The sequence below is a fragment of the Bubalus kerabau genome, chromosome 22 (genome assembly GCF_029407905.1).
Source record: "Bubalus kerabau isolate K-KA32 ecotype Philippines breed swamp buffalo chromosome 22, PCC_UOA_SB_1v2, whole genome shotgun sequence".
NCBI lineage: Eukaryota > Metazoa > Chordata > Mammalia > Artiodactyla > Bovidae > Bubalus > Bubalus kerabau.
Window position 1 is genome coordinate 37472844 of NC_073645.1, and position 14510 is coordinate 37487353.

At 41.8% G+C, this 14510-nt stretch overlaps 1 protein-coding gene across 3 annotated transcripts in view; it reads right to left on the bottom strand.

Moving 5' to 3' along the window:
* Window positions 1-14510, bottom strand: part of ABLIM1 (actin binding LIM protein 1) — a 330589-nt gene that overhangs the window by 313661 nt on the left and 2418 nt on the right. Inside the window, exon 1 of one of the 3 annotated variants that reach the window (XR_008707192.1) lies at window positions 11702-11711. The exons of the other annotated variants lie outside the window; for them this stretch is intronic. The gene's annotated coding sequence lies outside the window, so the exon portion shown is untranslated. Of the gene's footprint in view, window positions 1-11701; window positions 11712-14510 lie in introns of those variants that run through there. 3 annotated transcript variants of the gene reach the window in all.

The window sequence follows — 14510 nt, forward strand, 5'->3', positions numbered from 1 at the left end:
CTGATCTGGAAATTCATTTCTAATTTCAAGACTTGGTAGCAGAAGAGTCTTCTGAGGTCATGGAAGGAACAGGTGGGAACAGGAAATGGGGCTCCAAGGTCAGGGTCTGTTGTATGGTGTGCCCACGACCAGACAGCTGGAGAACCAGAGCTGCAGTACAACTCCAATTTCCCAGCTCCTCCTCCAACTCTTTCCACTAGAATATACTGTCTCCTGTGGAGTGCCTGCCAATTTGATTATCTGTAAGTGGGGAGATTTGGACTCGGTCTTAAAGAGAATTTTCAGGTTTCATTTTTTAACTGAGGGTAACGAGTGATCATGAATAAGGATAAATAATCCAGCCTCTGTGAAATGTATCAGCACTGGACTGTTTTGTGAATATCTTATCCTAAAATCCATGGATCATTCTGGAGAAAATGAATCCTGCAAACAGGCAACAAGGTTGGCTTTAGATGAAGTAAGGAAAAATATATATTCTTTTTTTTCCTCTAGGCTAGAAGTGGTCTGTTCCTTTATATAAATAAAGGAGATGTCTGTAACATTTTCTAGTGCTGGAGAAACAAGCTGTTCCTACTGGGCAGAGACTGAACAAGCACAAGGCAAGAGATACACACAGGAGAGAGCCCAGAGGAAGTCAGCCGCACAGGGGACCAGGCTCCCTCGCCATTTCCTCTGAACCATCAGTAAAGCCTCATTAAAAGTTATAGCTAACACCTGTGGCTATCTCCAAACGAATCCCCCTGCAATGCTGGACACCCAGGTTTGATCCCTGGGTCAGGAAGATCTCCTGGAGAAGGAAATGGCAACCCACTCCAGTATTCTTGCCTGGAAAAATCCCATGGATAGAGGAGACTGGCAGGTGATAGCCCACAGGGTCGCAAGAATCAGACACAACTTAGCAACTAAACCATAAACATGCTCTAAAAATCTCAATAAGATATATGCACAAAGATGCTCAGTGCAGCAGCATGTATAAAAGCCAACAAGCTATGTATCTATCAAAAAGGACTATCAAATCAGGTGTGGTACAACCTTCTGCATGAACACTGAGCAGTCATTAAAAAAATAAAAAATGAGCTCTATCTGTAGAAACCAAGGTAGAGCAACTTCAATACATTATGTGAAAAAAGGCAAACTGGGTTGTTGTTGTTTTTTTAAGTAAATAAGCAAGTAGATCATTGTTTTATAGGTAACAGGTTGATTTTAATGTCCTAGTACACACAAAACTTTTCTTAAGAAGAGAATCTCAAGAAACTGGTAATGATGGTTACTTCAGAGGATGAGGACCTTTCCATTCTCATTTATGCTACTTAAACTGTTATTTTAAATCTAAGCATATGTGTATGTTGTTAATGCTGTTCAGTCACTAAGTTGTGTCCAAGTCTTTGAACCCCATGGACTGCAGCACGCCAGGCTTCCCTGTCTGTCCTTCACTGTCTCCCAGAGTTTGCTCAAATTCATATCCATTGAGTTAGTGATACTATTTAACCATCTCATCCTCTGCTGCCCTCTTCTCTTGTTGCCTTCAGTCTTTCCCAGCATTAGAGTCTTCTCCAGTTGAGTCTACTCTTCCCATCAGGTGGCCAAAGTATTAGAGCTTCAGCATCAATCCTTCCAAGGAATATTCAGTGTTGGTTTCCTTTAGGATTGACTGGTTTGATCTCCTTTCAGTCAAAAGAGTTTCCCTGGACAGTGATGCTATAGCTCTTAGGATTATGAAAGAAGCTTTTACCTTTTTGGTTTTCAGTTAGTTTTCTAAGTTACATCTCGGTCTCAGTTACACTCTGGCAAAGCACCTCTGGCAGTGCTTAGCTCAAACCAGTTCAAGGAAATCATGGCCAAGACTGGATGGGGGAGGAAGAGGCGACCAGAAGCCCCAGCAAAACAGCAGTGTTCAAGGACGTTGTCTACACCAAGGTAGCAGGGTTGCACCCAAGCTTGCTGTCCAAACATAAGACACGTGAGACAAAACCTTAGGAAACTCCTGGAAATAGCTGAAGGACACTTTGGAGGGGACTAATTTGTAGTGAAAGGTACAGTGGGCAACACAATAACATACCCAACCTACACCCCAGTATCCTTGCACATCCCACAGCCTCATGACAGGTGGGAATGAGGAGTAAAGGGAGGAGAGGGTCAGGGTCCCTGGGGTACACATTACCGTGTAGGAATACAAAACGCAGGGGCAAGAGGGGTGAAACTGCCCATCAGAGCAACCACATCCGAGTCTAGCTTCGCTCCTCCCAGAACTCAGCCCACTGAAGAACACAAAGGACAGAGTTAGAATGTGCATGCCAAACACTCCTTTTCAAGTAGGAAAAACTGTGTCCTTGATCAGGCTTAAGAACAGAGGCATATGAGGAAATGACCTTTCAAGTCATGTCCAACTTAAGGGTTCAACCAAAAGGACTAAGAAATTCCTCTACCCCGCTTCATATGTCTGAGTATCCCACCAGACTTTGGATCTCATGGACAGTAAGCTTTCTTCTCCCAATCTCTCAGTAACTGTTCATTAAATATCTACTCAGCTTCCAGTTCTGGGGTGGAGCTAGGATCTGGGAATGCACTTACAACACTCGGTCTCTGGCTTCCTAGAATTCACAGCCTAGGAGAAGATACTGGGACCCTGACGCTGGGAAAGACTGAGGGCAGAAGGAGACGGGGGCTACGGGGGCTACAGAGGATGAGATGGTTAGATGGCATCACTGATTCAGTGGACATGAACTTGGGCAAACTCCGGGAGATAGTGAAGGACAGGGAGGCCTGGCCTGCTGCAGTCCATGGGGTGGCAAAGAGTCAGACATGACTTGGTGAGTGAACAACACGAGAGGCTAGAGCCACTCAGACAACTCTGCACAGTTCAGTGTCACTGGATTAGACACTAAAATGAAACGGTTTGGGCGGAAGAAGTGTAACTGTTAGAAGAAGAGTAGAGTTTACCACCAAGTTCAAAATGTGTTTATTAGCAGAGAAACCAGGGCAAAAGGATGCCTTCCAAGCAAGCGCTGATTTAATCAAAGGGATTCAGAGAAACAGGCCGGCTAATCTCTAAGAACCACTAACAGGAGGCTCACTTAAGTCAAATGTTCAGAACACCAGCAAGTAAATATTCTTTATCACCTTAGGCAGCTTGGCTCTGGGAGGAGAAAAGGCTGAGATAAATGAGTTCATTAGGCGGCCTGTTCTAGCCTGGCTCCGAGTGCTCCTCTGCCCCCTTTTCTGCAGGAGCGCAACCGACCCACCGTGTCCCCTCTTTTCTGTGGTAAGGGTGAGCCAGTGTCACTGGGCAGCCTAGTATTAACCTTAAAGTGGACGGCCACGTAGTGCCTTTCCTACAGCCGCCACTATCCTAAGGAAAAGCAACGTTCTGAAAAGCAGGAAGAGTGGGAGTGGCCGTGGCCTTCCGGTTCCGGTTATCAAGCCGACGTCCAACATGGCCTCTGCGCGGCGGGGGCTCTGCCGTCCGCGTCGCTGCACCCGTACATTTAGTACTGAAAACCCTCCCTCTGTGTTTGTGGAGCGAGGGGTGTCGGCCATTCTCAGAATCTGTCTAGCCTGCATTGTGCAGAGAGTAAAACTTCAGAGAGGTCCCCAGCTGAACCCCGACACTGACACTGTCCCAGCTCTTGGCCACGCTCTCTAAAGGCCCCAGTAGTACCCCCGCCTTGCCCATCTCAGCCTCTTCTTTGGCCCCTTCTGCTGTCTGGACTTCCTCGGTGTAGACGGCCAGGTCAATTCAGCCCTGCAGGGGCCGTGTGATACAAGACAGAAGGCTGGGCTCTTTCATATTTTCATGTAGTTAAATGTATCTATCTTTTCTTTAATGACTTTTAAGCCTTGTATCCTGTAGAAAAGGTCAAGAATCTTCTAACATCCTCGGGCTATAAATTCACCTGTTTTCTTCTAGGACCACTTATTGTTTCATTTACTTTCCACTTAATGATTTAATACATTAGGAATTGTGTGTGCCTGTATGTAAGAATTAAAGGGCCCAGATTTCTTTTTTCTAAATAGCCAGTTGTACCCATAGCATTTATTGAATCTTTCTTCTCACAATGATCTTAAATTGCCACTTTACTATAACTAAATTGCATATGTACATTCAGTGTACTCTATAATCTTTTTCCATTATTCTCTCTCCAATACTTAACTGTTTTAATTATTATAGTTTCATATTACATCTTAAGAGCTGGTAGGGTAGACTCCCTTAATTACACCTCTCTTTCAGAATTTCCTAAATGGTACAGTGGTAAAGAACCCACCTGCCAATGCAAGAGACATGGGTTCGATCCCTGGGTCAGGAAGATCCCCTGGAGGAGGAAGTGGCAACACACTCCAGAATTCTTGCTGGGAAAATCTCATAGACAGAGGAGCCTGGCGAGCTACAGTCTATGGGGTCACAAAGAGTTGGACACGATTGAGTATCTTGCAAATGGATAATAGTATCACTTTGCCATGTCTCTAAAAAAAGATTCCGTAGGCATTTTAATCAGGATTTCATTTCTTTTACAGAGAGATTTAGGGAAAATGCACATGCTTACAATATGGTGTCTTGTTATCCAAGAGCATAGTAGGTCTCTTCAATGACTTAAATCTTTACATCTCTTCTCAGGGTAGTTTTTCAGTTTCCTGATATTGCTCCTTTATGTTACATTTCACCTCAAATGTCTTGTTCTTAATGTTTCATATACTTAACTACTAGTTTTAAAATTGTAAAAGCATGCTGTTTCCTATGTTTGAAATGCTTTTCCAGCACCTCTCCCATTTGGCACTCATTGGTTAAGGCCCCATTTCAGCATCACTTGCTTTGTAGTCTACTTTGGCCCCACCTCCAATCAAGATGGAGCCAGCTCCCTCCTCTGTGCTCCTGCAGCACCTTGTACATCCCTCCTTCACCACTGGGCACACAGTGTTGAACATTCTGTTCAGTTCAGTCGCTGAGTCATGTCCAACTCTTTGCAACCCCATGGACTGCAGCACGCCAGTCTTCCCTGTCCATCACCAACTCCCAGAGCTTGCTCAAACTGGTGTCCATTGAGTTGGTGATGCCATCTAACCATCTCATTCTCTGTCGCCCCCTTCTCCTCCTGCCTTCAATCTCTCCCAGCAGCAGGGTCTTTTCTGTTGAGTCAGTGACACATGCCTTTAATCTCATTAGTCTGGGAGCTCTGTTAGTGGTTTAATGTTTAAAGTCTCTCAGTTGTGTCTGACTCTTTGCGACCCCGTGGACTCTAGTCCACCAGGCTCCTCCATCCATGGGATTCTCCAGGCAAGCATACTGGAGTGGGTTGCCATTTCCTTCTCCAGGGGATCTTCCCAACCCAGGGATTGAACCCAGGTCTCCCACACTGCAGGCAGACACTTTAACCTCTGAGCCACCAGGGAAGCCCCTGGTGGATGAGCCAGTTATTACCCTGAAGTCTGGCTTATCACAAGCACTCAATGATCAGATCAAATGAATGAATGAATGAATGCTGTAATATGCTTTTTCATATTTCAGTAGCATTTTTGCAATGCTAACAATAATAACACTAATAAATAGTAGAATTTGGGATAATGTGACTGATTTTTTTTCCCCCTCTTAAACATAAGCCATGTTTAAAAATGCAGAAAATTATAGAATGAGAAATCATAATTAGGAAGTAAAAACTAGATGCATTATTTTTCTGGCATGTATTTCAGCCTAAGTAAAGAGGCAGCATTGTGGTGGATAATACACACTCTGGCATGAACAAGACCTGAATTTAAATCCTGGATCAACCACTTACCAGCTAGATGGTATCAGGCAATTTCTTTGCTTCTCTAGGTCTCATTTTCTCTCTTTATAAAACAGACACAATAAATATCCTCAGAATACCTAAAAGAAACATCTCAAATTTAAATGTCCAAAATACTTGGTTCTCCCACCCCACAAACCTGCTTGTGTAACACTCTTCCCCATTCTATCCTTCCAGGGGCTGAGAAAAGAGAAGTACTCACAATTCTCCCCCTTCTTTTACTCCAAGCTTCCTCCCATCCACAAGTCCAAAAAGCACTTCCTTAGAAAGATTCCCAGAATCCACTGACTTCTCAACAGTCACTTTCCTACCACCTGGTCTAAGTCATTATCTTCTCCTGTTCTGACCATTACAATAAGCTCCTAACTGGTCTTCCTGCATCTATGTTTATTCACTGTCATCTATTCTGTATATTGTTGACCGAGTGATCCATTTAAACTATATCAAATCATGTCACAACTTTGCTCAGAACTATCCAAAGACCTCCTAACTCACTCAGTCTCACTCAGGGAAACTCAAGCCCTCACATGGCCTGCAAGGACCAATCTGACATACCACCCCCTGCCCAAATCTGTGACTTCATCTCTCCCCTTCAGTCCCTGATCCAGCCACACTGGCCTCCCTTGGTCCAAGGACACACACACAATATAGACCTCAACACCTTTGCACTGCTTATCTCACTGCCTAGAAAACCCTTCCACCAGAATCTGCATGACCTCTCACTTCTTTCAGGTCTGCTCACCCATCACTTTATCAAAGATGCCTTCCATTATCATCCCAAATAAAATAGCACCTGCCTTGTCTCTCATCTCCCCAGCTTCCTCTCTCCTCCTTACTACTACTACTAAGTCACTTCAGTCATGTCCGACTCTGTGCGACCACAGAGACAGCAGCCCACCAGGCCCCCCAGTCCCTGGGACTCTCCAGGCAAGAACACTGGAGTGGGTTGCCATTTCCTTCTCCAAGGCATGAAAGTGAAAAGTGAAAGGGAAGTCGCTCAGTCGTGTCCAACTCTTAGCGACCCTATGGACTGCAACCTACCAGGCTCCTCCATCCATGGGATTTTCCAGGCAAGAGTACTGGAGTGGGGTGCCATTGCCTTCTGCGTCTCTCCTCCTTACTCTTCTTTTTATTTCTTCATGGCACTTTGTTACCACTTGTCCCATTACAGGTTTATTTGGTAAGGGACTATCCCACTCCAACACCTGGAATAACCTGAGCACTTAGCAGGTGTTCAGCTAATACAGAAAGACCAGAAAAAATGAATACATTATTTACAACTCCAACTCTATAGTTTATGTAAAGTGTCTAATCACTGAATAGATTCTCCTAAAATAAACAGCAGCTACGGAACTGGTGCAAAAACTAAACCATCACTGGTGTTCATGTTCATTGCTCACCTGAATGCTCAAATGAATCCAAATAAAGATTCCCTTGTTCTACACAGAACAAGAAAAACAAACAAACAAAAAAAAACTCCCTAGAAGCCATTAGAGACTGCCAACCTAAACTTCTTTTCTACATTTTTTTAACTTTGAAAAATGATGGCTTTCCCCCTCCACCCTCCTTTCCCCAGACTCTGGGACTCCTCTCCTTCTGTTCATTCCTATTTGGAGCTAAAAGCCAGAAATAGCTGTTTACTTCATTGTCCTCATTTCCCTTCATTGTTAGCATTCAGTTCTCTGATGGCTACCCTGTTGTGGATGAGTTTTTTTTTTAAAGAATTCTCGATAAGTTGAGAAAGAAAAGCACGGGTAAAGACCTTAGACATGGTTTTAAGCAAAATGTATTAGAGGGTATTTTCTTTAGGAAAAACTATTTATAAATTGACTCCGACATGATTACATATACACCATCAAATATTATTCTCATATGCAATAAAGTTAAAGAGCTGGCGAAAAGAACACACAGCACAGAATAAAGCACTTTGATTTATTAAGATGTGAATAACAATAATTATGCATGTACAGTTCTTCCTCCTGCAAGCCTAAAGAAGAAATTTTCTAACAAAGGACCAAAATCATATGACCTCTAATCAATCAGCAAGTAATTTGGAGGTGCTTGACCCACAATTTCTGCTTCCATTTTTATCCTAATGTAGAACTGAATAATACAAAAGATTTTGTGGGTACATCTACTAAATAAGAACTTGCCCACCCAGTAATTATAAAACAAAATATGGATAATTTCTTTATACTGGAAAATGCATATTAGATAAATTTTCCAATAAAGCAATAGAATGTACTGGGTAAATAGATCTTAAATACATTGACTGAGAGCCATCAAATAGGTAGTGAGTCCAAGAACAACCACAGGTAGAGTTGACTACACATTCTAAAGATGCTTTGAAGTTGCACTAACTAGAAGAAACAGAGCCACTAATTTTACTATTTTTTAAAGATTATTTTTTATGTGAACCATTTTTAAAGTTTTTTATTGAAATTGTTACAATATTTCTTGTTTTATGCTTTGGTTTTTGGCCCTGAGGCATGTGGGATCTTAGCTTCCCAATCAGGGATCGAACCTGCACCCCCTGCATTGGAAGGTGAAGTCTCAACCACTGGACCACCAGGGAAATCCCCAGAGCCACTCATTTTAAATGACTATAGAGGATGAAAGGCACTCAACATTTCCTTCTCTAGATAATTTATCTCAGTAGAAGAAAACTATCATGTGAATTACTCTAAAAATTTGTAAAAATTCATTTGGGTTTAACTTCATACCAAATGTTATTGTTAGTCTATAATGGTAATTATGGACTTCCCTGGTAGCTCAGCTGGTAAAGAATCCACCTGCAATGCAGGAGACCCTGATTTGATTCTTGGGTCAGGAAGTTCCCCTGGAGAAGGGATAGGCTACCCACTCCAGTATCCTTGGGCTTCCCTGGTGGCTCAGATGGTAAGCAATCTACTTGCAATGCAGGAGACCTGGGTTGGGAAGATCCCCTGGAGAAGGGCATGGCAACCCACTCCGGTATTCTTGTCTGAAGAATCCTCATGGACAGAGGAGTCTGGTGGGCTACAGTCCATGGGGTCACAGAGAGTTGGACACCACTGAGTGACTAAGCACAATGGTAATTATACCTGATCATATCAACTTCCCATGAGAGAAAACTGCTCAGAAATGTGCTGGAATGATGGGGAAGAGATAACCAGTCTAGGAGTCAAGTTAAATTTTCATGTAGGTAATATACAACATAGTTAACACTATACACAGATAATCAGATATTGACAAAAATTCTATCCTTTGAGACTGAAGAACATGCTGACACCAAAACACATACTGGCTGGAAACTTTACTAGTTAGAAGGGCACAGGCCCAGTTTGCAGGACAGCAGCAGCAGCAGCCCCACTCTATATCTGTGTCCCAGTACTCCATCAGGTTTAGAATTTGTCTTAGATGGGAGTATCCCAATTTGGATGATAACTTATGTGATACACATACATTAGATCAAACGTCAGCAACAGATATCTATCAGCCTTATTTGCTCCAGCCTCATTCAATCACAAATTCTAACACCTTGTAATATTTCTCTCCCTCAAACTCATGACAGTCCTCACTCCAGAGTGCTCAATAAATATTTGTTAAATGACTTCATTAATTTATTAGCATCATCAGTTCAGGAATAGATTTAGAATAAATCTGGCTGCTCTAGAAAAGAGGTTCAATAAACATTAACTGATTAAATATCAGTGGAGAAGGTTGAATGGGCATGAGTTAACCCTTCTTGCTTGCTGCCAAGAAATTTTCAGATAAATAGTTGGCATTTCTGTTCTTGGAGGAAGGGAGAGGGAAAAAAGTATGTATTTTCTTAATTGTGGAATCCTGTGTATATCTAACATAAATTTCAACTCCAATAGTTTCTATTTCATTTTCAATAAAGAAAAATGTGATAATTCAACTTACACTAGCAAATATCTGTTTTACTCAAACCTGATATCTCTATTCTCAATTTTTAATACTCTTGTTTAATCTACATCCATCCCCTATTGCTCTCATGTTCTCTGTCCCTCTCTCTCCTTCCCTCCTTCTCCATCTCCCCCTCCTACTCCCCCACTCTTTACTCTCACAGCAATTTCCTCTCCAGTTTGTGAGTGAATTGGTTTTCTCCTCAGGCTGCTGCCTGTGACAGAATGATGATGTTTGTGCTCTAAATCATGAGGTATTTACTAAGGCAGCAAAGAACATTCCCTAACTTGTAGAGGAGGAAACATGAGCTAAAAATGGAAGTGCCCCAGGAGAAGCTAAGGGAAACACAGGGATTGCTCTATCCATGGGGTAGAGTCATAGGAACCTTCTTAACCTTGCCACAATGTCACCAAGATGGGCTGCAGGAGAGGACCACAAAGCTTCAAAAAACATCAAGAAGTCTGTAGGGAAAATGAAGGAAATAGCTGCTATTTGGCATGAGCTGTTATAACTGGTTAGTGTTACACATTTAGAGAGAGAACAACCCCACAACACTAGGATAATGTAGGCAACATGTCAACTCCTAGTGACATCATAAACTTAAAATAGACATACAGCTGTTCATTTGATGATGTTTATAATGAACTCTAAGGAGGTTGAATAGATGTCTATAGGATGGATGGATGATATTCCAAGAGACTGCTGCTTTACCAGGGTGAAATACTAATCACTCACATTCTTTTTCATTTGGCTACTGAACAGTCAGAAACCAGGGATTAAGCAGATAATGGCACCACACAGTTCAGGACTTAAAAAGTAGCTTTCCCTTGTGAATGGAGCAACAAAATGTCTAGTTGTATCGAATGATCAGTACTACCTATGCTAATAGACTTTAAGGGTGAATTAAGTTAGAGAAGAACCTGAATCTACAGGCTCATAAAAAAAGAAACATTTCTCCCATAAAAGATGATGAAGACTAATTTACGATCTCAAAGAGATTATTTCATAAATTTTACAAAATTTCATCTCCCATTTTAAAGGGCACTCTGAATTAGTGCTGTTTTGTTCCCCTCTAGAACTGAGGGAACTAGTAATGTGCGTGTAAAAATAGGATCACTTAAGAATACACACCTCCTGGTCCTGGAAGACGCCACACACTGTGGAGCAACTAAGCCTGCCCATGTGCCACAACTACTGAGCCTGTGCTCCAGAGCCCTTGAGCTGCAACTCCTGAGCCCACGGCCACAGCGGAACCCCACACATCCTAGAACCCATGCTCCAGAACAAGAGAAGCTACCGCAATGAGAAGCCTGCACACGGCAACTAGAGAGCAGTCCCTGCTCGCTGCAACTAGAGAAAGCCCATGTGCAGCAATGAAGACCCAGTGCAGCCAAAATAAATTATAAAAAACAAAAAACTAATTCTCTCATGTAAAAAAATATATATATTTATTGAGCTGGAACTCATTTAAGCGTGGAAAATGACTTCCAGAAGTGCAGTGTGCTGTTTTATTTTTTTGAATACCAAAATTTATAATGGCTAAACTTGGCTTTCAAATATATTGTCCTTTTATTTCAGTTCGATAAATTGCTGAGAGTTCTGGAACTCAAAGAGAGGAAAAGCTCTAGCTAATTCAGGCGAGAAAATCAGTCCCCCTATAACACCAAACAAGCCAGTGCACAAATCATCTTAGTGCATTAATCATTGCAACATCACCATGAAAGAAAGTGATAAAGGTTAGAGGGATGCAACTAGAGGTATAACAGAGAGAGAGAGAGAAACTTACAGAAAGAAGTAAGAGAAAGAAGAAATGCAACGGAAGTCTCCACTTCAACGGATTAGCAGATTCATGTTTGTTGAGCCTACTGTAGCGTGGAAGCTGAAGAAGACATCAGCAAAGGTGAGCACAGCTCTGATTTCTGGAGTCCCTCTGTGCCCCAGGCCTATGGAAGAGCCACTGTCCAGCAGAGGGCTTGGCTAGCATGCATACTGCCTCATGCCCGACTTTTTGCGACCCCATGTACTGTAGCCCACCAGGCTCCTCTGTCTGTGGGATTTCCCAGGCAAGAATACTGGAGTGGGCAGCCCTCACCACCTCTCTGCCTTTCAGCCGGGGCTGCCTGGGACTCGGCTCACTCTGCAGCCAGAGCTGCTCATGCCCAAATTAAGACATTTGAGGCCAACCATGCCCAACCATCTCTCTCATTCCCGCAGTCGCAGTTTTGGACAAGACAGAGAAGACTCAGCCTCCCTTATTTCCTCTTCTCCTCACTCCCCCTGCCCCGCACTTCTTCCCTCCTCCTGCACACCCCTCATCCACTGCTGACATCCCTCCACCGTGCTCCCTGGAACCACACTTCCGTAAATGAAAATGTCTTCCTCATCGACCTTTCCACAAAGTGCCCACCGCACCTCCTCACCCCACTGAGACCTGGCTCCCCTCTCCCTAGCAAACATGCCATCCTGCACCTATGTGCTTTCCAGGTTGGCACACATAGAACTGTTTCTTTCATGCTTGAGTCTCCCTGGAAAGACTTTCCCTCCACCCCATCCTTTTTCATCTGGCTATAGCCATTCTCCCAGGAAAATCCCTGCTTTCTTCAGGAAGCCTCACCTGATCTCATGGTCCTCACTATCCATGGCTACGTTTTATGTCACCCCTTCATTATCATCAGAACTCTCTCTCCAGCCCACTTTCTCTCTTTCTCCCTCGCGCTCATCACATCCTTTTATAAATAGCGTGTATGTATTTGTCTCCCCCACAGAACTATGAGCTCCTTGAGGGTGCATGCTGTGTCCTAGTCACTGATCGCCTGCACATAACATCTGTTTGTTGAATAAATGAAAGCAGATCTACATCACTGACTTGAATAAATAAATGAATGAATAAATGAAATGAGCATTTTTTATTTATTTGATGTTCCTCTCAGTGCTGGGAAAGATTGAGGGCAAGAGGAGAAGGGGGCGACAGAGGATGAGATGATTGGATAGCATCACTGACTCAATCAATAAACATGAGTTTGAGCAAACTCTGGGAGCTGGTGAAGGACAGGGAAGCCTGGCATCCTGAGGTCCATGGGGTTGCAAAGAGGAGGACATGACTTGACAACTGAACAACAGCTGAATCTTTTAAAGTTATATCTACTTGTTATCAAACAACACAAAGACATGTTCAAAGGAAAGCCAACTCTCTCCCCTCCCTCTCCTTGACTAACGTTTTTTATCCTTGACTTTTTTTAACCACTGTTAAATGCTTGGTGTGTACTGCTCTATGATTTTCTCTATGCTCCTGGCACACACTCATAGGCATAGTTAGAGATTTTTCACAATATATAGAACTGAGATCATATATTATATATATATATATATATAATCTTAAAACTGCTCTTTTCACTTATAATGTATTACAGCCATCACTTCAGACTGACACAAATGGACCTAACGCACCCTTTCTAATAGTTGCTTAACAGTTTACAATATGAATGAGCCATGATTTAGTCACGCATTCTCTGATGAGTGAGCATCCAGGTTGCTCCTAGTTTTAAGTTCTAAAAACAGATAGCAAAACTGATCTAACATTGCTAGAGCATACATACTGTGAGTTACTTCTCTGCCAGTGCTATGGACTCTGCCCTCACACACCTGGATCTATTTTCTCAAGACTCAAGCTTCTGCAAAACAAATAGACTCAGGAGCAATCTCTTCTGTGTATAGTGCCTGCTGTTTGTCATGTGTCTTATACTGAATAAGTATTTCATATTTATCGAACTGAACCAAAATCTAATCAGATAGAAAATGCCAGAAAGGATACATAAGAGGCGCTGTTAGCCATGCTTAATTCTGAGGATTTTGTAGGGAATAAAAATAGTGAATTTTCATTTTTAACTTAATATATTTCTGCTTGAAATTTTACTAAAATACTTTATAATTTAAATATTTAATACATCCATTAATACATTGACATATTTTGATTATACTAATATATTGATAATTTTATTGTATTACTTTCATAACTCAAAAACAGCTTTTTCCAAAACTTGCTGGATGATACAAAACCCTGAGTTAAAAGGAACAAGCTTCAATTCAATAGCCCCCAAGATGGCTGGTACATAAGAATCAACTGATGTTTGTTTAAAAATTCAGATTTCCAGGCCTGTCTCTGAATATTCCAATTCTGTAGATCTGAAGCAGAACCCTGGTAACAGCATGTTTAACAATAGTATACTCCAGATGATTCTTTGACCCTGTTCTATCTAATGATTTTTAGAATTACCAGGAGAGCTTTTCACATAGTTTATGGATGTTTGGCCTCTACCTCTAGACTTTATAACCCATTAGACCTGGAATGAGGCACGAGAATCTACACTTTTAAAAAAAGTTACCTGGATGATTCTTCCCAAATTTAGAAACACTATTCTAAGTGCTACAATTTTCTCCAGTTTGTCAATTCAAAAATGAAGACGTGATAGCTCCATTTTGGTCTCTAGTAGCAAAAATATGACACCAAGTTAAAAGTCTTTGATGATAATATTCTCAAAGACCACAAGATCTGGAATGTCTTAGCTGGCCTTCCATGGAATTTAGGAATATCTTTTGCTAGCTTAATTTAATGAATCAAATTTTAGTACTCACCTTATATCTTAAAGAGAAAATGAATTAAAAATATTTTTGACTCTTAAATATTTTAATAAAATTATTTATTTATTAGGTTCAATTCGTTTCAGTGTTTTCAATTAAAAAAATTTTTTTACCCTTACTATAACCTACAAGTCTAGATATTAGAAATAAGCTAATATATTTTTTAAATAAGATTTATCTTTCCCA